The sequence below is a fragment of the Oncorhynchus keta genome, chromosome 21 (assembly GCF_023373465.1).
Source record: "Oncorhynchus keta strain PuntledgeMale-10-30-2019 chromosome 21, Oket_V2, whole genome shotgun sequence".
Taxonomy (NCBI): Eukaryota; Metazoa; Chordata; class Actinopteri; order Salmoniformes; family Salmonidae; genus Oncorhynchus; species Oncorhynchus keta.
Genome location: NC_068441.1, coordinates 14523191 through 14548043, shown reverse-complemented (window position 1 = coordinate 14548043; position 24853 = coordinate 14523191). Strand labels below are relative to the sequence as shown.

The following is a 24853-nucleotide window of genomic DNA, read 5'->3' as shown; positions in this document are numbered from 1 at the left end:
GTTCATGACTTGCCATAGCTTTTCATGTCGATTTAAGTCAAAACTGTAACTTGGCCACTCATGAACATTCACAGTCTTGTTGGTAAGCAACTACAGTGTATATTTGGGCTTGCGTTTTAGGTTTTTGTCCTGCTGAAAGGTGAATCTCCAAGTGTCTGGTGGAAATCAGATTGAACCAGTTTTTCCTCTGGGATTTTGCCTGTGCTGAGCTCCATTTCACTTGATTTTTATTCTGAAAAACTCCAGTCTTTAACGATTAATGTCATGCGCATAACATGATGCGTCCACCACTATGCTTGAAGATATGGAGAGTGGTACTAGGTAATGTGTTGTATTGGATTTGCCTCAAACATAACACTTTGTATTCAGGAAAAAAAGTGAATTGCTATGCCACATTTTTTGCAGTGCCTTGTTGCAAACAGGATGCATGTTTTTGGAATATCTTCATTCTGTACAGGCTTCCTTTTTACTCAATATGGTTCGTTTTGTGGAGTAACTACAATGTTGTTGATCAATCCTCAGTTTTCCCCTAATCACAGCCATTAAACTCTGCAACTGAGTAGTTTCCGTCCTCTCCGGCAACAGATAGGAAGGACGCCTGTACCTTTGTAGTGACTGGGTGTATTCATACACCATCCAAAGAGTCATTCTTAACTTCACTGTGCTCAAAGGGATATTCAATGTCTTTTTTTACCATCTACCAGTAGTTGCCTTTCATTGACAGGCATTGGAAAACCTCTATCTTTGTGGATGTGTTTGAAATTCACTGCTCGACTGAGGAACCTTACAGATAACTGTAGTTTGTGGGGTACAGAGATGAGGAAGTCATTCAAAAATCATGTTAACCACTATTAAATCGCACACAGAGTGAGTCCATCAACTTATTAAGCACAGCAAAGGGGTTGAATACTTATTGACTAAAGACATTTCAGCTTTTCATTGTTCATTAATTTGTAAACATTTCTAAAAACAGAATTCCACTTTGACATTATGGGGTATTGCGTGTACGCCAGTGGCAAAAAAAATCTAAATTTGATCCATTTTAAATTCAGGCTGTAACAAAATGTGGAAAAAGGGGTGTGAATACCTTCTGAATGCACCGTAATTATCAATTCCCCCCCCCCATCACTACTAAATATGCCAGCAAATAGTACATCTATAGACGTATTGTCTAACTGAGAAATGGTACTGGATCTCGCACAGTCACACAGACTAATAACTTCATATTACTAAACACGGAATGTTATCCACACTGTACTATCAGGACTAAATAACAAAAATACCTAGAGGTAGAGGGTTTCTGTGTATATCTATACTATATCAGATCTGCTGTTGTGGGCTTCAGATGGATGAAGGTCATGGAAAACCACATACTGGGGGCTGCTTAATGCTCTCTGGTGCATGCTGGGAAATGAGGTCATTCCTCAGCAGGAACAAACTCATATCCAGGGGCCCTACAGGGAACAGAAGGCCTATGGGAATGCTTTACGCATGTAATGTATGCGTGTTTACAAATATATGCCAAGGTTGGTCAGCATTCCGGGCGGGGACCATTTTATACCCTGAGCCCCTGTCATACATGCCTTTGAGGGGTGGGTTGGCATGGTGGTTTGGGGTTTGAGGAGGTGGCGGGGTGGGAGAGACCCTGAATCAAGTGCCAGCTGGCCATGTAGGGGTGGGCACGGCCCGGGCTGCCTGAAACATATGGTCTTTACATCAAATGGCACACTGGGAAAACTCTGACGGCATGCATACGCCGACATTGCAACCGCCACACCACCGGATGTAGGACACACGCACGTATACGTTACTGTATACACACAAGCACACACACATTACCCGTGTCCTACTTTTCAGCAAACGTTTCTTCTCTCCACTTTTCCACTGGGATGAATTCGCCTCGGCCCACACAGTCATACCGCACACCTAAACTCTCCTCCCTCTCTACACAACCCCTGTAATGTACAAACAGTTCCTCTGACTCCCCTCCCTCTCTACACAACCCCTGTAATGTACAACCAGTTCCTCTGACTCTCCTCCCTCTCTACACAACCCCTGTAATGTACAAACAGTTCCTCTGACTCCCTCCTCTCTACACAACCCCTGTAATGTACAAACAGCTCCTCTGACTCCCCTCCTCTCTACACAACCCCTATAATGTACAAACAGCTCCTCTGACTCTCCTCCCTCTACACAACCCCTATAATGTACAAACAGTTCCTCTGACTCTCCTCCCTCTCTACACAACCCCTGTAATGTACAAACAGTTCCTCTGACTCCCCTCCCTCTCTACACAACCCCTATAATGTACAAACAGTTCCTCTGACTCCCCTCCCTCTCTACACAACCCCTGTAATGTACAAACAGTTCCTCTGACTCCCCTCCCTCTCTACACAACCCCTATAATGTACAAACAGTTCCTCTGACTCCCTCCCTCTCTACACAACCCTATAATGTACAAACAGTTCCTCTGACTCCCTCCCTCTCTACACAACCCCTATAATGTACAAACAGTTCCTCTGACTCCCCTCCCTCTCTACACAACCCCTATAATGTACAAACAGTTCCTCTGACTCCCTCCCTCTCTACACAACCCCTGTAATGTACAAACAGTTCCTCTGACTCCCCTCCCTCTACACAACCCCTATAATGTACAAACAGTTCCTCTGACTCCCCTCCCTCTCTACACAACCCCTATAATGTACAAACAGTTCCTCTGACTCCCCTCCCTCTCTACACAACCCCTGTAATGTACAAACAGTTCCTCTGACTCCCCTCCCTCTCTACACAACCCCTATAATGTACAAACAGTTCCTCTGACTCCCCTCCCTCTCTACACAACCCCTATAATGTACAAACAGTTCCTCTGACTCCCCTCCCTCTCTACACAACCCCTATAATGTACAAACAGTTCCTCTGACTCCCCTCCCTCTCTACACAACCCCTGTAATGTACAAACAGTTCCTCTGACTCCCCTCCCTCTCTACACAACCCCTATAATGTACAAACAGTTCAAACTCTGACTCCCTCCCTCTCTACACAACCCCTGTAATGTACAAACAGTTCCTCTGACTCCCCTCCCTCTCTACACAACCCCTATAATGTACAAACAGTTCCTCTGACTCCCTCCCTCTCTACACAACCCCTGTAATGTACAAACAGTTCCTCTGACTCCCCTCCCTCTCTACACAACCCCTGTAATGTACAAACAGTTCCTCTGACTCCCTCCCTCTCTACACAACCCCTGTAATGTACAAACAGTTCCTCTGACTCCCCTCCTCTCTACACAACCCCTATAATGTACAAACAGTTCCTCTGACTCTCCTCCCTCTCTACACAACCCCTGTAATGTACAAACAGTTGCTCTGACTCCCCTCCCTCTCTACACAACCCCTATAATGTACAAACAGTTCCTCTGACTCTCCTCCCTCTCTACACAACCCCTGTAATGTACAAACAGTTCCTCTGACTCCCTCCCTCTCCACACAACCCCTATAATGTACAAACAGTTCCTCTGACTCCCTCCTCTCTACACAACCCCTGTAATGTACAACCAGTTCCTCTGACTCTCCTCCCTCTCTACACAACCCCTGTAATGTACAAACAGTTCCTCTGACTCCCCTCCCTCTCTACACAACCCCTATAATGTACAAACAGTTCCTCTGACTCCCCTCCCTCTCTACACAACCCCTATAATGTACAAACAGTTCCTCTGACTCCCCTCCCTCTCTACACAACCCCTGTAATGTACAAACAGTTCCTCTGACTCCCCTCCCTCTCTACACAACCCCTATAATGTACAAACAGTTCCTCTGACTCCCCTCCCTCTCTACACAACCCCTGTAATGTACAAACAGTTCCTCTGACTCCCCTCCCTCTCTACACAACCCCTATAATGTACAAACAGTTCCTCTGACTCCCCTCCCTCTCTACACAACCCCTATAATGTACAAACAGTTCCTCTGACTCCCCTCCCTCTCTACACAACCCCTGTAATGTACAAACAGTTCCTCTGACTCCCCTCCCTCTCTACACAACCCCTGTAATGTACAAACAGTTCCTCTGACTCAAACATGTTCTATGGAATAGAAAGCCATTAGGTCAAAGGCAAGGCTACAACAACAGGAAGGAAAAATACGCTTTCTGTCAATCAAGTGACACATGCAGGCGGAGAGACCGAACTCAGGCAGCCACACAAACACAAAGACATACCTCCTGTAGCTACCCGTCTTCCTACGAGGCAGAGGGCCATGTCTCCCATCGCATCATCGCGGCATTGGCATCGTGACCCAGGTCCAGATAGACCACTTAATAATCCCCCCCCCACCACACTCTCCCTGGCCCAAACCATACTGATTGACACTGGTGTATGGAATTCACAGGAGGGCTGTTTTTCTGGAGCTCGTTGTCACAGTCACACCTCAGGTGCAGGATAAAGTTTTGCTTTGGCTGCTCTGTGTGAGGTTTTCATGCATTTCTCTCTTATAAAACATAGCCAACTCTGTCGCTTGATCTATCATCGCCTTCTTAGCTAACGTCCGGTCTCTTCTCGATTTTCTCTCACCCATACACACTGTGGTCATTTCACAGTCATCTTACTAAAATGCCCTACTAAATCGTTTTTTTTTTTTGCACACTGAAGATCCACTGTTTATAAATCTTGACAACTAACAGAATAACATCTCAGTGAGAAAGTGACAACAAGCCACAAAAGACCATCCGTTGTTTACTCCAGAGAAGGATTAACATGTGTTCTATTCCATCACTCCGTGTGAGGAAAACCACACTGCCTTCTACATTTACAGCCCTGTCACACTGAACAATGGCCTAAACGAAGTAAGCCACCCTGTCAGGCCCGGGTAGGGATCACATTGTATGTGTGGAGAGAATCAGAGAACACTTGATGTAGATGAGAGCTCTCTCTCTCTGTGTGTGTGTGTGTGTGTGTGTGTGTGTGTGTGTGTGTGTGTGTGTGTGTGTGTGTGTGTGTGTGTGTGTGTGTGTGTGTGTGTGTGTGTGTGTGTGTTTTTCTCCATGGCGTGATAGAGCGAGGCCTACTCTGTGCCAAGGCTGCGGTTTTCTCCAGACAGAGAGAGACAAGCACAGATACTTCATTAAGGCCTCATTTATCACCCACGGGACAGCTTGGCAGCGCTCCCTCCATCGTTGTCCCTCTCTCTCTCTCTCATACCTACAGTAACTCCTTTCTCCCCTTTAATGTAGTTACTTCCCTCCACATCTCTCTCTCTCTCCATCACCATTCCTCTGTCTGTTTCTCTATGCATCTCCCGACCCCCACACTGTTCCTCCTCTCTGTTAGCCCAATAATCCTAAACCCGTTAGGCTGTGTGAACTCCAGCCCTCCTCCTGCTCTTCCTCCTCCTGCTCTTCCTCCTCCTGCGCTCCGTGTCAGTGGGTGCCCTCTGCACACCTCATCGGTCCTTTGTGAGCATCGCGTGCCAAATGGGAAAACTGAAGAGTCAATGGTGCGTGTACAGTGTGTGTGTGTGTGTGGGGGGGTGAAGCCTGATGGTGGCATAATTGGCACCTTGTGATGTCCACAGCCTCATGGGACCTATGGGTGACATGTGGCAGAGGGGTGGGTGGCAAAGTGAGCGTCAACAGCACCATGCTTTCCTGGAACTCCTGTGAGTGTCTATATACCTTCTGGCAGGGGTAGGCAACTATATAGATCCAGCCACGGGCCGATTTTGGCGTGAATGGTCGGTGGACGGAAAATAATTAGTACACTGCAAATTGACCAGAACTAAGCCCAAAACATAGTTATAGTTGAAAACAACTATAATTTCATACCTTCATTACATTGAGACACAATCACATATTTTCATTTGTGGGAATACTTGGAAACAGACTTCCTAAATACATTTTTGGGGGGCTGAAATCCTGGTGAATACACAGTCTTTTTTAAAACCAAAAACTAACCCCCTCCCCACAAAATCAATATATTTTTTTTACTTAACTTTTGGGGGCCTACATTTTTTTTTTAAATAGTTTTTATATATATTTTTAAAACTTGTGGGCCCCCTGTTGCCGACCCCTGCCCTATGGCACACTGAAGCCATCTGCAATGCAGTCAGCCCACAGAGACCTGGGTGGCTGCAGAGCCCCAAGTCCCGCCTCCATATAGACCAACCATCTCATAAAAACCCTGCCACCCACCCACACCTTTACCCCACCCTGTCCTCCCAAGAACCCTGGCTGTAAACTTTAGGACCACAGGGGTGGCGACCACCACTACCTACATCACATATGGATGGCATTGTCCAATTAAGGCTCAGTTTGCCCACGGCCGCAGTAAATGAACATCATTAGTACCTCTGGTCCTGTATTTAACTTAGGGAAGCTTGACATTATAAACAGGAGATAAAAGGAGAACTTATAACAACCGCAACAAGCCCTCCACACGTCACCATAGAGACAGAGGAAACTTCCCAGGAGCCCTAGCAGCAGAGTTAAATGCCCAGGGTTTGCTACTCCACAGAGCTGTCATAAAATGTGCTGTGGCTGATAGCACTTTGACCTTCTGGTAAAGAAGCAAGCCCCATTTAACATGGCATCTGAATTCATGGCACGCTGTCGTCCTCCCTCCTCTCGACATAGTTCAACAGTGCTCTGACCCACTGCCCTTTGGCATGTGGTGTGTGCTGTAGTAACATTTCAGACAGCCATGTCTGATGAGTGTTAATGTTAGACAGCAAAGACAATGGGAGACAATGAACCGAACTCCTTTACATTGTCTGAAGACAGAAAATAGAACTCTTTTATGCAGAATGAAACAGAGCGGCTCTCTATCCGACACCGATCACAGTGACAGTTATTTTGTCAACACGGCCGGCATCTCCACGGCTCTAGCTAGCTCACAACCACCATGTCCCAGGCCAGGTACACGCCATGCCTTTGGGATTGATTGGAAACTGACATCTGACACGAAATAATTAACACATGACCCGGGACTCATTTGCCCACAGTTCACTGCTAAATAAGGCCTGCCAGTCTGACAAACGAGCACCCGTCATCCAGCCATTCCAGGCTGTAGGCCTATCTGTGTGGAATTAAGAGAGTGAAACAGGAAACGCAGATGCTGGAAATATTCTAGAAGCAGAATAACCAACCGCCAAACTTTCAATTGCCTGAACTTTCCAGTGTTAACTAACTGGTAGTTTTAGAAGTGGTGGGCTTGGTCCCCAGTATTTTATTCCCAAAGCAAACATGCATGAAAAACAAGGAAATGATGATTGGGAGTTAAACGCAATTAACAGAGCTCTATGGCTCAGCTGTGTGTCTCATCTTTTCATTAACTCTCGAAGAGAGATCTGAGGCTGCTCGTTCTCACCAATGAAACTCCAATACAGCCTTTCATGTTGTCTAATGAACCCACGGTGAGGAGGCAAGCCCTAGTCAAATTAACGCTTCACAAACCACTTTCACTACAACGTAAAGAGATGGCTAACGGAGAAAGCGAAAGCTCTGCATCATCTGAGTCTTCTTTGATGACTGGTTATCTACCATATAGATCAGAGAGAGAGAGACAGAGAGCGAGAGAGACAGAGAGAGAGAGAGAGACAGAGAGAGCGAGAGAGACAGAGAGAGAGAGAGAGAGAGAGAGAGACAGAGAGAGAGAGAGAGAGAGAGAGAGAGAGAGAGAGAGACAGAGACAGAGAGAGAGAGAGAGAGAGAGCGAGACAGAGACAGAGACAAGGAGACAAATAACTCAAAAGAATGATGTGACCATCCTCTGTAGAAAAGGCAGCACTGGAATTAATTTCTGTCTCTGCTCTGTCAGCACAAATACACATGTTTAGACAACAAGGTAGAAATAGAGGGGGTGAAGGTCTTGAGTTATGAGCCAACCAACCAATTTACATTCCTCTAGGGGGAAAACAAATCTGGTATGACTATTTTATATGATAAGAAAGCCCTCAGCAGAGAAAGCCCTCAGCAGAGAAAGCCCTATTGTATTGTCATTGGAGCTACTTGCATTTGACATGATTTCCATCGGATTTTATGATAATGTGTTTAATTCTATGAAACATAATCTGGTTTAGCGAGTAAACAATCTGAAAACGAGAGGATGGTGAGTTGTGGGCAGAGTGGAGGGAACAGAGGAATGTGTTCTGGTTAGATCCATGACAGAGAGATGACATGGGACTGGGACTGTGTTGAGTGTTGAAGAGCAGACAGGGGTGGTTTGGCTGGCAGATAGAGGGTCTCTTTCTCCCCCTCTCCCACTTTTCATTCTGTACCTCCACTCCTTTCCCCTCAGTATGCCCTCATCATTTCATCTGTTATTTTACAAATCTTTTCCATCCCTCTCTCTGTCACTCTCATTCACGTACACTTCCTCTCTCACCCCATACTCCCCCACACTCGCTTTATATTTATCTCTCCTTCACTCTCCTCTCTAACCCTCTCCCACCCCCCCTCTCTCGCTCTCTCTCGAGTGGGGGAAGGAAGCCCTTGTGTTTGACAGTCAGGAGCTGAGAGCAATCACCTCCCTGGCCTATCAGATGGCAGGCTGGTTAGTCAGCCAGCTCTCTTAGTTATCTGGCAGACTCAAGAGTGGTGGGAGTGTTGAAACAAATATTGGAGACAAAGATACTGTTGACTTACCACACAAAGAAAATCTAATCAAAATCTGTTGGACATGTGTAATATAAGCCTACTAAATGTCATTCATATGCCATTGTTTAAAAAACAACAAAATCCTTTCTAACGGCTTGAATAAACTTGTTCATGTTGACATTGGCGACCACGCTATCCCTACCCAGTCACCACACTTCCCTACCCCTACCCAGTCACAACGCTTCCCTATCCCTACCCAGTTACCACGTTTCCCTATCCCTACCCAGATACCACGCTTCCCTATCCCTACCCAGTTACCACGCTATCCCTACCCCTACCCAGTCACAACGTTTCCCTATCCCTACCCAGATACCACGCTTCCCTATCCCTACCCAGTTACCACGCCCCTACCCAGTTGCCACAATGCTTCCCTACCCAGTTGCCACGCTTCCTACCCAGTTGCCACGATACCCAGTTACCACTCTTCCTACCCAGTTACCACGCTTCCCTACCCCTACCCAGTTACCACGCTTCCCTACCCAGTTACCACGCTTCCCTACCCAGTTACCACGCTTCCCTACCCCTACCCAGTTACCACGCTTCCCTACCCAGTTACCACGCTTCCCTACCCCTACCCAGTTACCACGCTTCCCTACCCAGTTACCACGCTTCCCTACCCAGTTACCACGCTTCCCTATCCCTACCCAGTTACCACGCTTCCCAACCCCGTTACAACAATTCCCAACCCTACCCAGTTACCACGCTTCCCTATCCCTACCCAGTTACCACGCTTCCCTACCCAGTTACCACGCTTCCCTACCCAGTTACCACACTTCCCTACCCAGTTACCACGCTTCCCTACCCAGTTACCAAGCTTCCCTACCCAGTTACCACGCTTCCCTACCCCTACCCAGTTACCACGCTTCCCAACCCAGTTACCACGCTTCACTATCCCTACCCAGTTACCACGCTTCCCAACCCCGTTACCACACTTCCCCTACCCAGTTACCACACTTCCCTACCCAGTTACCACACTTCCCTACCCAGTGACCAAGCTTCCGTACCCAGTTAGCACGCTTCCCTATCCCTACCCAGTTACCACGCTTCCCTACCCAGTTACCACGCACTATCCCTACCCAGTTACCACGCTTCCCACCCAGTTACCACACTTCCCAACCCTACCCAGTTACCATGCTTCCCTATCCCTACCCAGTTACCACGCTTCCCTACCCAGTTACCACACTTCCCTACCCAGTTACCACGCTTCCCTAACCCTACCCAGTTACCACACTTCTGTACCCAGTTACCACACTTCCCTATCCCTACCCAGTTACCACGCTTCCCTATCCCTACCCAGTTACCACGCTTCCCTACCCAGTTACCACGCTTCCCTACCCAGTTACCACGTTTCCCTATCCCTACCCAGTTACCACGTTTCCCTATCCCTACCCAGTTACCACGTTTCCCTATCCCTACCCAGTTACCACGCTTCCCTATCCCTACCCAGTTACCACGCTTCCCAACCCAGTTACCACGTTTCCCTATCCCTACCCAGTTACCACGTTTCCCTATCCCTACCCAGTTACCACGCTTCCCAACCCAGTTACCACACTTCCCTATCCCTACAAAGTTACCACACTTCCCTACCCAGTTACCACGCTTCCCTACCCAGTTACCACGCTTCCCTACCCAGTTACCACGCTTCCCTACCCAGTTACCACGCTTCCCTACCCAGTTACCACGCTTCCCTATCCCTACCCAGTTACCACGCTTCCCTATCCCTACCCAGTTACCACGCTTCCCTACCCAGTTACCACGCTTCCCTATCCCTACCCAGTTACCACGCTTCCCTATCCCTACCCAGTTACCACGCTTCCCTATCACTACCCAGTTACCACGCTTCCCTATCCCTACCCAGTTACCACGCTTCCCTACCCCTACCCAGTTACCACGCTTCCCTACCCAGTTACCACGCTTCCCTATCCCTACCCAGTTACCACGCTTCCCTACCCCTACCCAGTTACCACGCTTCCCTACCCCTACCCAGTTACCACGCTTCCCTACCCAGTTACCACGCTTCCCTACCCAGTTACCACGCTTCCCTACCCAGTTACCACCTTTCCCTATCCCTACCCAGTTACCACGCTTCCCAACCCAGTTACCACGCTTCCCTATCCCTACCCAGTTACCACGCTTCCCTACCCCTACGCAGTTACCACGCTTCCCTACCCAGTTACCACGCTTCCCTATCCCTACCCAGTTACCACGCTTCCCTACCCAGTTACCACGCTTCCCTACCCAGTTACCACACTTCCCTACCCAGTTACCACGCTTCCCTAGTTACCACGCTTCCCTACCCAGTTACCACACTTCCCTAACCCTACCCAGTTACCACGCTTCCCTAACCCTACCCAGTTACCACGCTTCCCTACCCAGTTACCACCCTACCCAGTTACCACACTTCCCTAACCCTACCCAGTTACCACGCTTCCCCTACCCAGTTACCACACTTCCCTACCCAGTTACCACACTTCCCTATCCCTACCCAGTTACCACGCTTCCCTACCCAGTTACCACACTTCCCTACCCAGTTACCACACTTCCCAATCCCTACCCAGTTACCACGCTTCCCTATCCCCTACCCAGTTACCACGCTTATCCCTACCCAGTTACCACACTTCCGTACCCAGTTACCACACTTCCCTACCCAGTTACCACGCTTCCCTAACCCTACCCAGTTACCACTCTTCTCTACCCAGTTACCACGCTTCCCTACCCAGTTACCACGCTTCCCTATCCCTACCCAGTTACCACGCTTCCCAACCCCGTTACCACAATTCCCAACCCTACCCAGTTACCACGCTTCCCTATCCCTACCCAGTTACCACGCTTCCCTACCCCTACCCAGTTACCACGCTTCCCTACCCAGTTACCACGCTTCCCTATCCCTACCCAGTTACCACGCTTCCCTACCCAGTTACCACGCTTCCCTATCCCTACCCAGTTACCACGCTTCCCTACCCAGTTACCACGCTTCCCTACCCAGTTACCACGCTTCCCTACCCAGTTACCACGCTTCCCTACCCAGTTACCACGCTTCCCTATCCCTACCCAGTTACCACGCTTCCTATCCCTACCCAGTTACCACGCTTCCCTATCCCTACCCAGTTACCACGCTTCCCTATCCCTACCCAGTTACCACGCTTCCCAACCCAGTTACCACGTTTCCCTATCCCTACCCAGTTACCACGTTTCCCTATCCCTACCCAGTTACCACGCTTCCCAACCCAGTTACCACACTTCCCTATCCCTACAAAGTTACCACACTTCCCTACCCAGTTACCACGCTTCCCTACCCAGTTACCACGCTTCCCTACCCAGTTACCACGCTTCCCTACCCAGTTACCACGCTTCCCTATCCCTACCCAGTTACCACGCTTCCCAACCCAGTTACCACACTTCCCTATCCCTACCCAGTTACCACGCTTCCCTATCCCTACCCAGTTACCACGCTTCCCTAACCCTACCCAGTTACCATGCTTCTTCCCTACCCAGTTACCACGCTTCCCTATCCCTACCCAGTTACCACGCTTCCCTAAGTTACCACGCTACCCAGTTACCACGCTTCCCTAAGTTACCCGCTTCCCAGTTACCACGCTTCCCTACCCAGTTACCACGCTTCCCTACCCAGTTACCCAGTTACCACACTTCCCTACCCAGTTACCACACTTCCCTAACCCTACCCAGTTACCACGCTTCCCTAACCCTACCCAGTTACCACGCTTCCCTAACCCTACCCAGTTACCACGCTTCCCTACCCAGTTACCACACTTAACTATCCCTACCCAGTTACCACGCTTCCCAATCCCTACCCAGTTACCACGCTTCCCTATCCCTACCCAGGTACCACACTTCCCTACCCAGGTACCACACTTCCCTACCCAGTTACCACACTTCCCTACCCAGTTACCACACTTAACTATCCCTACCCAGTTACCACACTTCCCTAACCCTACCCAGTTACCACGCTTCCCTACCCAGTTACCACGCTTCCCTACCCAGTTACCACGCTTCCCTATCCCTACCCAGTTACCACGCTTCCCAATCCCTACCCAGTTACCACACTTCCCTATCCCTACCCAGTTACCACACTTCCCTATCCCTACCCAGTTACCACGCTTCCCTATCCCTACCCAGTTACCACGCTTCCCTACCCAGTTACCACGCTTCCCTAACCCTACCCAGTTACCACGCTTCCCTATCCCTACCCAGTTACCACGCTTCCCTACCCAGTTACCACGCTTCCCTACCCAGTTACCACGCTTCCCTACCCAGTTACCACGCTTCCCTACCCCTACCCAGTTACCACGCTTCCCTACCCAGTTACCACGCTTCCCTACCCAGTTACCACGCTTCCCTACCCAGTTACCACGCTTCCCTATCCCTACCCAGTTACCACGCTTCCCTATCCCTACCCAGTTACCACGCTTCCCTATCCCTACCCAGTTACCACGCTTCCCAATCCCTACCCAGTTACCACACTTCCCTACCCAGTTACCACGCTTCCCCAACCCTACCCAGTTACCACGCTTCCCTAACCCACCCAGTTACCACGCTTGCCTACCCAGTTACCACGCTTCCCTACCCAGTTCCATCTCTACCCAGTTACCACGCTTCCCTATCTCTACCCAGTTACCACGCTTCCCTATCCCTACCCAGTTACCACGCTTCCCTAACCCTACCCAGTTACCACGCTTCCCAACCCTACCCAGTTACCACACTTCCCTACCCAGTTACCACGCTCCCAACCCCTACCCAGTTACCACGCTTCCCCAGTTACCCCTACCCAGTTACCACGCTTCCCTAACCCTACCCAGTTACCACGCTTCCCAACCCCTACCCAGTTACCACGCTTCCCTAATCCCTACCCAGTTACCACGCTTCCCTACCCAGTTACCACGTTCCAACCCTACCCAGTTACCACACTTCCCTACCCAGTTACCACACTTCCCTATCCCTACCCAGTTACCACACTTCCCTATCCCTACCCAGTTACCACGCTTCCCTAACCCCTACCCAGTTACCACGCTTCCCAACCCTACCCAGTTACCACGCTTCCCTACCCAGTTACCATGCTTCCCTATCCCTACCCAGTTACCACGCTTCCCTATCCCACCCAGTTACCACACTTCCCTATCCCAGTTACCACACTTCCCTATCCCTACCCAGTTACCACGCTTCCCTACCCAGTTAACCCTACCCAGTTACCACGCTTCCCTACCCAGTTAACCCTACCCAGTTACCACGCTTCCCTACCCAGTTACCCGCTACCCAGTTACCACGCTTCCCTAACCCTACCCAGTTACCACGCTTCCCTAACCCTACCCAGTTACCACGCTTCCCTACCCAGTTACCACGCTTCCCTAACCCTACCCAGTTACCACGCTTCCCTACCCAGTTACCACGCCGCCCTACCCAGTTACCACACTTCCCTATCTCTACCCAGTTACCACGCTTCCCTATCTCTACCCAGTTACCACGCTTCCCTATCTCTACCCAGTTACCACGCTTCCTAACCCCTACCCAGTTACCACGCTTCCCAACCCCTACCCAGTTACCACGCTTCCCAACCCCTACCCAGTTACCACGCTTCCCAACCCCTACCCAGCTACCACGCTTCCCAACCCCTACCCAGTTACCACGCTTCCCAACCCCTACCCAGTAACCACGCTTCCCACCCCTACCCAGTTACCACGCTTCCCATCCCTACCCAGTTACCACACTTCCCTATCCCTACCCAGTTCCCACGCTTCCCTAACCCTACCCAGTTACCACACTTCCCTATCCCTACCCAGTTACCACACTTCCCTATCCCTACCCAGTTACCACGCTTCCCTAACCCTACCCAGTTACCACGCTTCCCTAACCCTACCCAGTTACCACGCTTCCCTACCCAGTTACCACGCTTCCCTACCCAGTTACCACGCTTCCCTACCCAGTTACCACGCTTCCCTAACCCTACCCAGTTACCACGCTTCCCTAACCCTACCCAGTTACCACGCTTCCCTAACCCTACCCAGTTACCACGCTTCCCTAACCCTACCCAGTTACCACGCTTCCCTACCCAGTTACCACGCTTCCCTAACCCTACCCAGTTACCACGCTTCCCTAACCCTACCCAGTTACCACGCTTCCCTACCCAGTTACCACTCTTCCCTACCCAGTTACCACGCTTCCCTAACCCTACCCAGTTACCACACTTCCCTACCCAGTTACCACACTTCCCTATCCCTACCCAGTTACCACGCTTCCCTATCCCTACCCAGTTACCACGCTTCCCAATCCCTACCCAGTTACCACGCTTCCCAATCCCTACCCAGTTACCACGCTTCCCTATCCCTACCCAGTTACCACACTTCCCTATCCCTACCCAGTTACCACACTTCCCTAACCCTACCCAGTTACCACACTTCCCTAACCCAGTTACCCAGTTACCACACTATCCCTACCCAGTTACCACGCTTCCCTATCCCAGTTACCACGCTTCCCTACCCAGTTACCACGCTTCCCTATCCCTACCCAGTTACCACGCTTCCCTACCCAGTTACCACGCTTCCTACCCAGTTACCACGCTTCCCTACCAGTTACCACGCTTCCCTACCCAGTTACCACGCTTCCTACCCCTACCCAGTTACCACGCTTCCCTACCCAGTTACCACGCTTCCTAACCCTACCCGGTTACCACGCTTCCCTAACCCTACCCAGTTACCACACTTCCCTACCCAGTTACCACGCTTCCCTAACCCTACCCAGTTCCCACGCTTCCCTAACCCTACCCAGTTCCCATGCTTCCCTAACCCTACCCAGTTACCACGCTTTACCCTACCCAGTTACCACGCTTCCCTACCCAGTTACCACGCTTCCCTACCCAGTTACCACACTTCCCTACCCAGTTACCACGCTTCCCTATCCCCTACCCAGTTACCACGCTTCCCCTAACCCGCTACCCCTAGTTACCACGCTTCCCAACCCCTACCCAGTTACCACGCTTCCCTATCCCTACCCAGTTACCACGCTTCCCTATCCCTACCCAGTTACCACGCTTCCCTATTCCTACCCAGTTACCACACTTCCCTATCCCACCCAGTTACCACGCTTCCCTATCCCTACCCAGTTACCACACTTCCCTATCCCTACCCAGTTACCACACTTCCCTATCCCTACCCAGTTACCACGCTTCCCTAACCCTACCCAGTTACCACGCTTCCCTAACCCTACCCAGTTACCACGCTTCCCTATCCCTACCCAGTTACCACACTTCCCTATCCCTATCCAGTTCCCACGCTTCCCTAACCCTACCCAGTTACCACGCTTCCCTATCCCTACCCAGTTACCACACTTCCCTATCCCTACCCAGTTACCACACTTCCCTATCCCTATCCAGTTCCCACGCTTCCCTAACCCTACCCAGTTACCACGCTTCCCTACCCAGTTACCACGCTTCCCTACCCAGTTACCACGCTCCCTACCCAGTTACCACACTTCCCCATCCCTACCCAGTTACCACGCTTCCCAACCCCTACCCAGTTACCACGCTTCCCAACCCCTACCCAGTTACCACGCTTCCCAACCCCTACCCAGTTACCACGCTTCCCTACCCAGTTACCACGCTTCCCTATCCCTACCCTGTTACCACACTTCCCAACCCCTACCCAGTTACCACGCTTCCCAATCCCTACCCAGTTACCACGCTTCCCTATCCCTACCCAGTTACCACGCTTCCCTATCCCTACCCAGTTACCACGCTTCCCTATCCCTACCCAGTTACCACGCTTCCCTATCCCTACCCAGTTCCCACGCTTCCCTAACCCTACCCAGTTACCACACTTCCTATCCCTACCCAGTTACCACACACTTCCCTATCCCTACCCAGTTACCACCCACTTCCCCTATCCCTACCCAGTTACCACACTTCCCTATCCCTACCCAGTTACCACACTTCCCTATCCCTACCCAGTTACCACACTTCCCTATCCCTACCCAGTTACCACGCTTCCCTAACCCTACCCAGTTACCACGCTTCCCAACCCACCCAGTTACCACGCTTCCCTACCCAGTTACCACGCCCCTACCCAGTTACCACGCTTCCCAACCCCTACCCAGTTACCACGCTTCCCAACCCCTACCCAGTTACCACGCTTCCCTACCCAGTTACCACGCTTCCCTACCCAGTTACCACGCTTCCCAACCCTACCCAGTTACCACGCTTCCCTAACCCTACCCAGTTACCACGCTTCCCTACTCAGTTACCACGCTTCCCTAACCCTACCCAGTTACCACGCTTCCCTATCCCTACCCAGTTACCACACTTCCCTATCCCTACCCAGTTACCACACTTCCCTATCCCTACCCAGTTACCACGCTTCCCTATCCCTACCCAGTTACCACGCTTCCCTATCCCTACCCAGTTACCACGCTTCCCTATCCCTACCCAGTTACCACGCTTCCCTATCCCTACCCAGTTACCACGCTTCCCTATCCCTACCCAGTTACCACGCTTCCCTATCCCTACCCAGTTACCACGCTTCCCTATCCCTACCCAGTTACCACACTTCCCTATCCCTACCCAGTTACCACACTTCCCTATCCCTACCCAGTTACCACACTTCCCTATCCCTACCCAGTTACCACACTTCCCTATCCCTACCCAGTTACCACACTTCCCTATCCCTACCCAGTTACCACACTTCCCTATCCCTACCCAGTTACCACGCTTCCCCTATCCCTACCCAGTTCCCACGCTTCCCTAACCCTACCCAGTTCCCACGCTTCCCTAACCCTACCCAGTTCCCACGCTTCCCTAACCCTACCCAGTTACCACGCTTCCCTATCCCTACCCAGTTACCACGCTTCCCTACCCAGTTACCACGCTTCCCTATCCCTACCCAGTTACCACGCTTCCCAACCCCTACCCAGTTACCACGCTTCCCAACCCCTACCCAGTTACCACGCTTCCCAACCCCTACCCAGTTACCACGCTTCCCAACCCCTACCCAGTTACCACGCTTCCCAACCCCTACCCAGTTACCACGCTTCCCAACCCCTACCCAGTTACCACGCTTCCCTAACCCCTACCCAGTTACCACACTTCCCTATCCCTACCCAGTTACCACACTTCCCTATCCCTACCCAGTTACCACACTTCCCTATCCCTACCCAGTTACCACACTTCCCTATCCCTACCCAGTTACCACACTTCCCTATCCCTACCCAGTTACCACACTTCCCCATCCCTACCCAGTTACCACGCCCTACCCAGTTCCCAACCCCTACCCAGTTACCACGCTTCCCAACCCCTACCCAGTTACCACGCTTCCCTATCCCTACCCAGTTACCACGCTTCCCTATCCCTACCCAGTTACCACGCTTCCCTATCCCTACCCAGTTACCACGCTTCCCTATCCCTACCCAGTTACCACGCTTCCCTATCCCTACCCAGTTACCACGCTTCCCTATCCCTACCCAGTTACCACGCTTCCCTATCCCTACCCAGTTACCACACTTCCCTATCCCTACCCAGTTACCACACTTCCCTATCCCTACCCAGTTACCACGCTTCCCTACCCCTACCCAGTTACCACGCTTCCCTACCCAGTTACCACGCTTCCCTACCCAGTTACCACGCTTCCCCTACCCAGTTACCACGCTTCCCCATCCCTACCCAGTTACCACGCTTCCCAACCCCTACCCAGTTACCACGCTTCCCTACCCAGTTACCAAGCCCTCCCTACCCAGTTACCACGCTTCCCTACCCAGTTACCACGCTACCCAGTTACCACGCTTCCCCATCCCTACCCAGTTACCACGCTTCCCAACCCCTACCCAGTTACCACGCTTCCCTAACCCTACCCAGTTCCCACGCTTCCCTAACCCTACCCAGTTACCACGCTTCCCTAACCCTACCCAGTTACCACGCTTCCCTACCCAGTTACCACGCTTCCCTACCCAGTTACCACACTTCCCCATCCCTACCCAGTTACCACGCTTCCCTACCCCTACCCAGTTACCACGCTTCCCAACCCCTACCCAGTTACCACGCTTCCCAACCCCTACCCAGTTACCACGCTTCCCTAACCCTACCCAGTTCCCACGCTTCCCTAACCCTACCCAGTTCCCACGCTTCCCTAACCCTACCCAGTTACCACGCTTCCCTACCCAGTTACCACGCTTCCCTACCCAGTTACCACACTTCCCCATCCCTACCCAGTTACCACCCTTCCCAGTTACCAACCCCCCCTACCCAGTTACCACGCTTCCCAACCCCTACCCAGTTACCACGCTTCAACCCCTACCCAGTTACCACGCTTCCCAACCCCTACCCAGTTACCACGCTTCCCAACCCCTACCCAGTTACCACGCTTCCCAACCCCTACCCAGTTACCACGCTTCCCAACCCCTACCCAGTTACCACGCTTCCCTATCCCTACCCAGTTACCACACTTCCCTATCCCTACCCAGTTACCACACTTCCCTATCCCTACCCAGTTACCACACTTCCCTATCCCTACCCAGTTACCACACTTCCCTATCCCTACCCAGTTACCACACTTCCCTATCCCTACCCAGTTACCACACTTCCCTATCCCTACCCAGTTACAAGTTGTAGGCTTACGCTGTGATTTCAACCCAAAGGCAGTCTGCATAGAGCTCACTGAGGGGTTTGGTTGCATATCAACGTCACTCATGTCTTTCTTGTTCAAACTCGTCAGTGGACAGTTGACTGGCATGATGTGGTTATGTTGTTTTACTAGGACAGGAAGAGCTACAATAGTAAAACAAGCTGAAGATGGATGATTGGCAACATTAAACCAGTGTTAGAGATGACATTTGATTAGCGATGAAATCTCCTCACTGGTGTGGCTCGTTGCGAGCTGTGTCCAGGACATTGATCGGTTCACAGCGTTAGAGGAGGAAATGGGGTTGGCAGCAGTAGGGGGGCGAACCCCACGCCCACTCACTCTCTAAATCAATGGGCACACTCACTGCCTGGGGATCCACTCAACACACCCCATCCATCCAGCCCATTGTCTTTCACTCTCCCTCTCCTTTCATTTTCTCCTCCTCTGGGCTCAGAAGATCCCTTGCTCCTTATCCTCCTGAGAGTATTGTATTGAAAGGAGGCTATTTGTTCTGGGTCTGTGTGGATGGATGCAGGGGACAGTCAGCACTAGCCTTCAGTATATGGCTCATAAAGGTTTAAATGGCTTGCGGGACCCGAAAATGTGATTTATTTTCCAAGATCCTTATTGATATACATGTCATTTTCCCTACAAAAATGACCTGTTTTCTGTGCCTGGTTTAACCACTGGCTCGAAATGTCAACGCAGAGGCCATTTTGGGCCCGGAGTTGCTTTGGTGCAGGTATATAGAAACTGTGGCACAGAAAGAAAGAGGAGTGTTCAGGAAGCCACAACCTGTTATGTGTCACACCCGATTCTTTTCCCTACTAGGCCAGGGCCAGCCACTCAGACCCGGGTGACATAAACAAAGCGTGCAGCACATCTATTGTGGAATGTACCTTGCGATTTATAGACACACTCACACGGTCAACAAAGACAGCAGACCCAGCAGTGTACCGCTCAGATATAAACTGGACTTTAACTGGTCATATCTGACATGATTTTTGAAACATAACACCAACAGCTTTAGGTAAAAATGCCTATACTCCCCTGATATGCACAACCAACTTCACACACACACCGTGCCCACATAGCTGAGAGACAATAGGCTGTTTGTTCCCTGTCCCTGCCGTAGCCCAATATAAGTGGAGTTAAAAATAAAGTGGAAGGCATGTCGCACAGCTGTGAGATGCAGGGAGATGCGTGCTGTCAGTCCACTTAAATTCACAACAGCTGAGATGACAGGAGACTGCCTCTACACTGCCTTTTCCCTTCTCTCACTCTCTTTCCTTTTATTTCTCTCTCTCTCTCACTCTTTTCTCCCTTCCCAATGGTTCTCTTTTTCCTATCTCCCTCCTCCTCTTTTAATCCCCCATCGCACCCTCTCTAAACATGAAGCCACCCACTCAACATCCTACTTGACAGACTCTACAGAGCAGTGCAAAAGCAACGGGAGGACATGGTTCCAAAGATGTTTAAATCACAAAATGTCATAAGCTACCATACTATAGTGTAGCACACGCACGCACACAAGAAAGCAGAATCCTACAAATTGACATGACAAGGCTTATAGACACAGAAATCAATTGAATGTAAATATTCTAAATCAACTTAAAAAAACACAAGTTGTGTCAAAACTAGCCTAAAGAAACACAAGGCAGTCAATCACTGAAGCTGAAAGTTTTTAATCAAATAGAGAGAAAATACCTCATTCATGACAGAAGCTACCAAACTAACATGACTGTATCCAGGCAGAGATCCCATGGCTGTCAGTCAGTCGGTGTGTGAAATGGCATGTTTGCTAAGAATATGTAAAAGTTACTCACCACTTCCCCTCCGGCTGGCTGAGCAAGGACTGAGGAACACCCGGTCAAACAACAGAGCCTCTCAGAGGATAATCATTGCAGCACCATAACCAGAAGAAAACACTTTCAACGTCTCTGTAATTGAAAAAGTCTGTTCCTTTCTCAGATGACCAGGAGACGAGGGAGAGAGACGGACATGGAGATGATAGCATTGAGTGTGTTGCTGAGCTGAATACTTCTCTAGACTGCAGCTGGTGGCACAACCATATGGATGTGTGAAGTAAGTGTGAGAGAGAGGAGAGAGAGAGCTGCCCACCAGAGGAATGTGATAGGGGCTGATCACCAATTTAAGATCTGAGCAGGCAGCCTCTGTAGCCAGAACTCCCCTAAACACCCCAAACACTTCTAACCACACCCCTTACCTCCCCTAAAGGTGTGAGTCACCAGCTCTAAGCCTATCACAGCTTAGCAACTAGACCCTGATTCATTAGCTTGGAGGTTAGTTTGAGCACCAAAGTGAAGAGCAAGGGAAAATAGTAATCGTCAACATGATGTGAAATCTAAATGGACAACGATTGAAGGTTAACTTCAAGTTGCACTGTGGTATGTTAGTCTTCTACAGCCTATCCTCCGCCGACTGAAACACTGGAGAAGCAAGCAGCGTAGAGAAACAGGGTCCTGCTGGCATCCTTTCACTGTAGTCTCTCTCGACTTCCAAACATCCCCCTGAACTGACCTGGATGGAAACATCTGCTATAGTACTTTCTGTAGAGACAGATCTGATGTGATGTGCAGCTAGTAGTTGTCCACTGATTTACCTGCAGAGAGTTACAGACATATAAATCAATACAGATGGAGTGTGGCCTCAACTCACCATAGGCTCCTCCGAGCCAAACCTAAACCTCTTCTCTCTCCAAACTGCCCCCCTCTTCAGTCACCCCCCCATGCCAATCACATACCCATAAATAGAGGAACAGGACCTGTAGAGCGTGTGAGTACAGGTTAGAGCAGAGCCATCTATCACCAGAGAGCCAGAGTGAGGTTTCTGGACCCGTCAGTAGTGTGCTGTGGGTAGAATATGATCTGTTGTACAGCAGCGCTCTACACTGTACAACTACTGTTCCACAGGCAGCAGGATACTCTGATTCATTCCCATAAATCCATATGGATTCCTGTGGTGGAAGACAACAAGGAATCACGCCAGGAGAGCAACACATTATACCTGACAATGAGTGCCAGTGTTCTCTTTCTGACCATCACACACGCACACACACACACAAACACAGAGTCCAATGCCAACATTCTCCAGTGGCACGCGTCTCCCTCCTAACATTAGCCCAGTAGCAGGCATTGAGCCACACTCACACTGAAGAATGTCTCAGATGTTGCTACTTTTTGCTACTATGGAGAGCCGCCTCCTAAAGTGGATAATAATTTATGTATGATACAGAGGAATAGCTAATGCCCAAAACATGTTGAGATCGCTAGTAAAAGCATACATTTGGAAAAACACTAAAAGATGTGTTGATGTCTTAACCGATGTTCATATTGAAAAGTCTAAAGATGTGTTGATGATACTGTACGTGGTCATGTAGAGGAAAGTATGCCCTCTGATAGGCGAAGTGGAAGTTTCACCATATTGCTTATACCAATCAAATCCTGTCAGATCTCCACGAGTGCATAAGGTGTAGGGTTTAGAGGTCCTTTGGGATTGGGCCAATGCGACTCTCCCCTACTCCACCCCATCCCTCCACCCCCCAGCCTACGGAGAGGTTAACTAGTCTGCCCCCCAGGACTAAATTAAGTGATCAATCAATCCCACAGTCCCACTGAGAGAGGGGAACCTGGGCCAACAGCACACACAGAGTGACAGAGGTGTGTTTTTATCACGACCAGTTCTGAGCTGCTCCTCTCTCCTATCATGAACCATCTCCCTTTATAAGGACACTTGAAAAAATACTTTATTTATTATAACATTCAAAAATAAACAGTAATGAAAGTTAATCAAATTTCACAGGCTACTAATCAAGAGTCTTTGAAATAAACAGACATAATGCTGCTTTGGCAACATGGCAAAGGTCATCAATGGTGACCGAGGAAATGTAGAACTGGTACAGGATGGTTAGTTGCCTACATATCTGAATAAATGTTCTCTTCTCAGCAAGAGAGACTGTCAAGTAATCTCTCCACTCCACAAAGTATTGTGTCATGGAGAAAATTGTCTTATACACATAATAGAGTCATCATGATCAAAAACGCTGCATCTCTCTCTCGCTGGAAATATGCTTTCTTCTCTGACTCTGAAGCCATTAGAGGGACGGCTGGCAGGCAGAGTGAGGAAGAAAGGAATCCTGAAAAAAACTTTCATCTGACATGGTACTTCTCAAGAGAGTATCAAAAGAACCCCAATGCTTCAGCCAATGAGCAAGAGTCTAGACAGAGGCTGTAGTAGAGTATTAGGAGGACTCATATAGAGCAGCACCCTGTCTGAGACTAGTATCCTGATGCAGAGCCCAACCACAACAAGGGTGCAGCTGAGGATGGGAGCTCTGATGCAGGCTATGCACACTGGGCATAACACTGGGCTTATTATGGAATGGGTAAGGGGGATACCTAGTCAGCTGTATGAGAATGCCTTCAACTGAAATGTGTCTTCCGCATTTAACCCAACCCCTCTGAATCAGAGAGGTGCGGGGGGCTGCCTTAATCGACATCTTCGGCGCCCGGGGAACAGTGGGTTAACTGCCTTGCTCAGGTGCAGAATGACAGATTTTTACCTTGTCAGCTCGGGCTCTGACGGTCAAGCCACTGGTACATTGCCATGCCTAGGTTTCCCCTTTCAGACCCCAGATGGGAGGATAGGATTGCGTAGACTACAGGCTGACCCTCAGCCAATATGAGGAGAGAGAGAAAGAGAGAGGGGGAGGTGAAGAAAGAAGAGGAAAAAGAGTTGGGAAAGAGAGAGAGACCACTCCCCTAATCTCTGCACTGGCCTGGCAGCAAGCCTTTTGGCAGGCCCTCAGGTATCCATTGCGTCTGGGTAATACTGGGGGTGGAAAGGGGGGGGGTCCAAAATGACAGATGAGGAGAGAGCAAGGTTAAACCAACACTGAAACTTTGGAACGAGTTTCATGCAATCCACACAGTGATAGATGGAGACAGAAAGAGAAAGCGCAACAAATACACAGAAACAGAGAGAGAAAAGAGAGAGAAACAAAGTCAAAATCTTCGCACGCCCAATTTTTCAGTTTTTGATTTGTTAAAAAAGTTTGAAATATCCAATAAATGTCGTTCCACTTCATGATTGTGTCCCGCTTGTTGTTGATTTCTCACAAAAAAATGCAGTTTTATATCTTTATGTTTGAAGCCTGAAATGTGGCAAAAGGTCACAAAGTTCAAGGGGGCTGAATACTTTCGCAAGGCACTGTAGCTACATGTTTAAAATGGTTGGAACTTTGAACCTCAACACGAGGTGAAGAAATAAACTTGCCTTCCTTTAGACCAGAGAGACGGCGAGCTGCAGCTTATGTCCAAATCCTGAATAATCAACGAGGTGTAGGCGAAAAGCTCACCTCTCAGACAATCACTCAGACAGCTGATTAGCTGTCTTGAGTCAGATAGAGGAAAGCGAATCTAAGAGGGACCATACCACTACACTGCAATCCATCCCATCCTATTCTCAAATCAACGTATTCTCCGACTATCATCACCAATGGGAACCGTCGACACGGCTGGCTAGCTATCTTCCAGAGTGAACAGCTCTCTCTCCCTCTCCACTCTTCATTC

At 49.9% G+C, this 24853-nt stretch overlaps 1 protein-coding gene across 3 annotated transcripts in view; it reads right to left on the bottom strand.

The window, feature by feature from the left end:
* Positions 1 to 24853, bottom strand: part of LOC118400166 (prickle-like protein 2) — a 127981-nt gene that overhangs the window by 56758 nt on the left and 46370 nt on the right. The window contains exon 1 of one of the 3 annotated variants that reach the window (XM_035796721.2): positions 21089 to 21426. The exons of the other annotated variants lie outside the window; for them this stretch is intronic. The gene's annotated coding sequence lies outside the window, so the exon portion shown is untranslated. Of the gene's footprint in view, positions 1 to 21088; positions 21427 to 24853 lie in introns of those variants that run through there. 3 annotated transcript variants of the gene reach the window in all.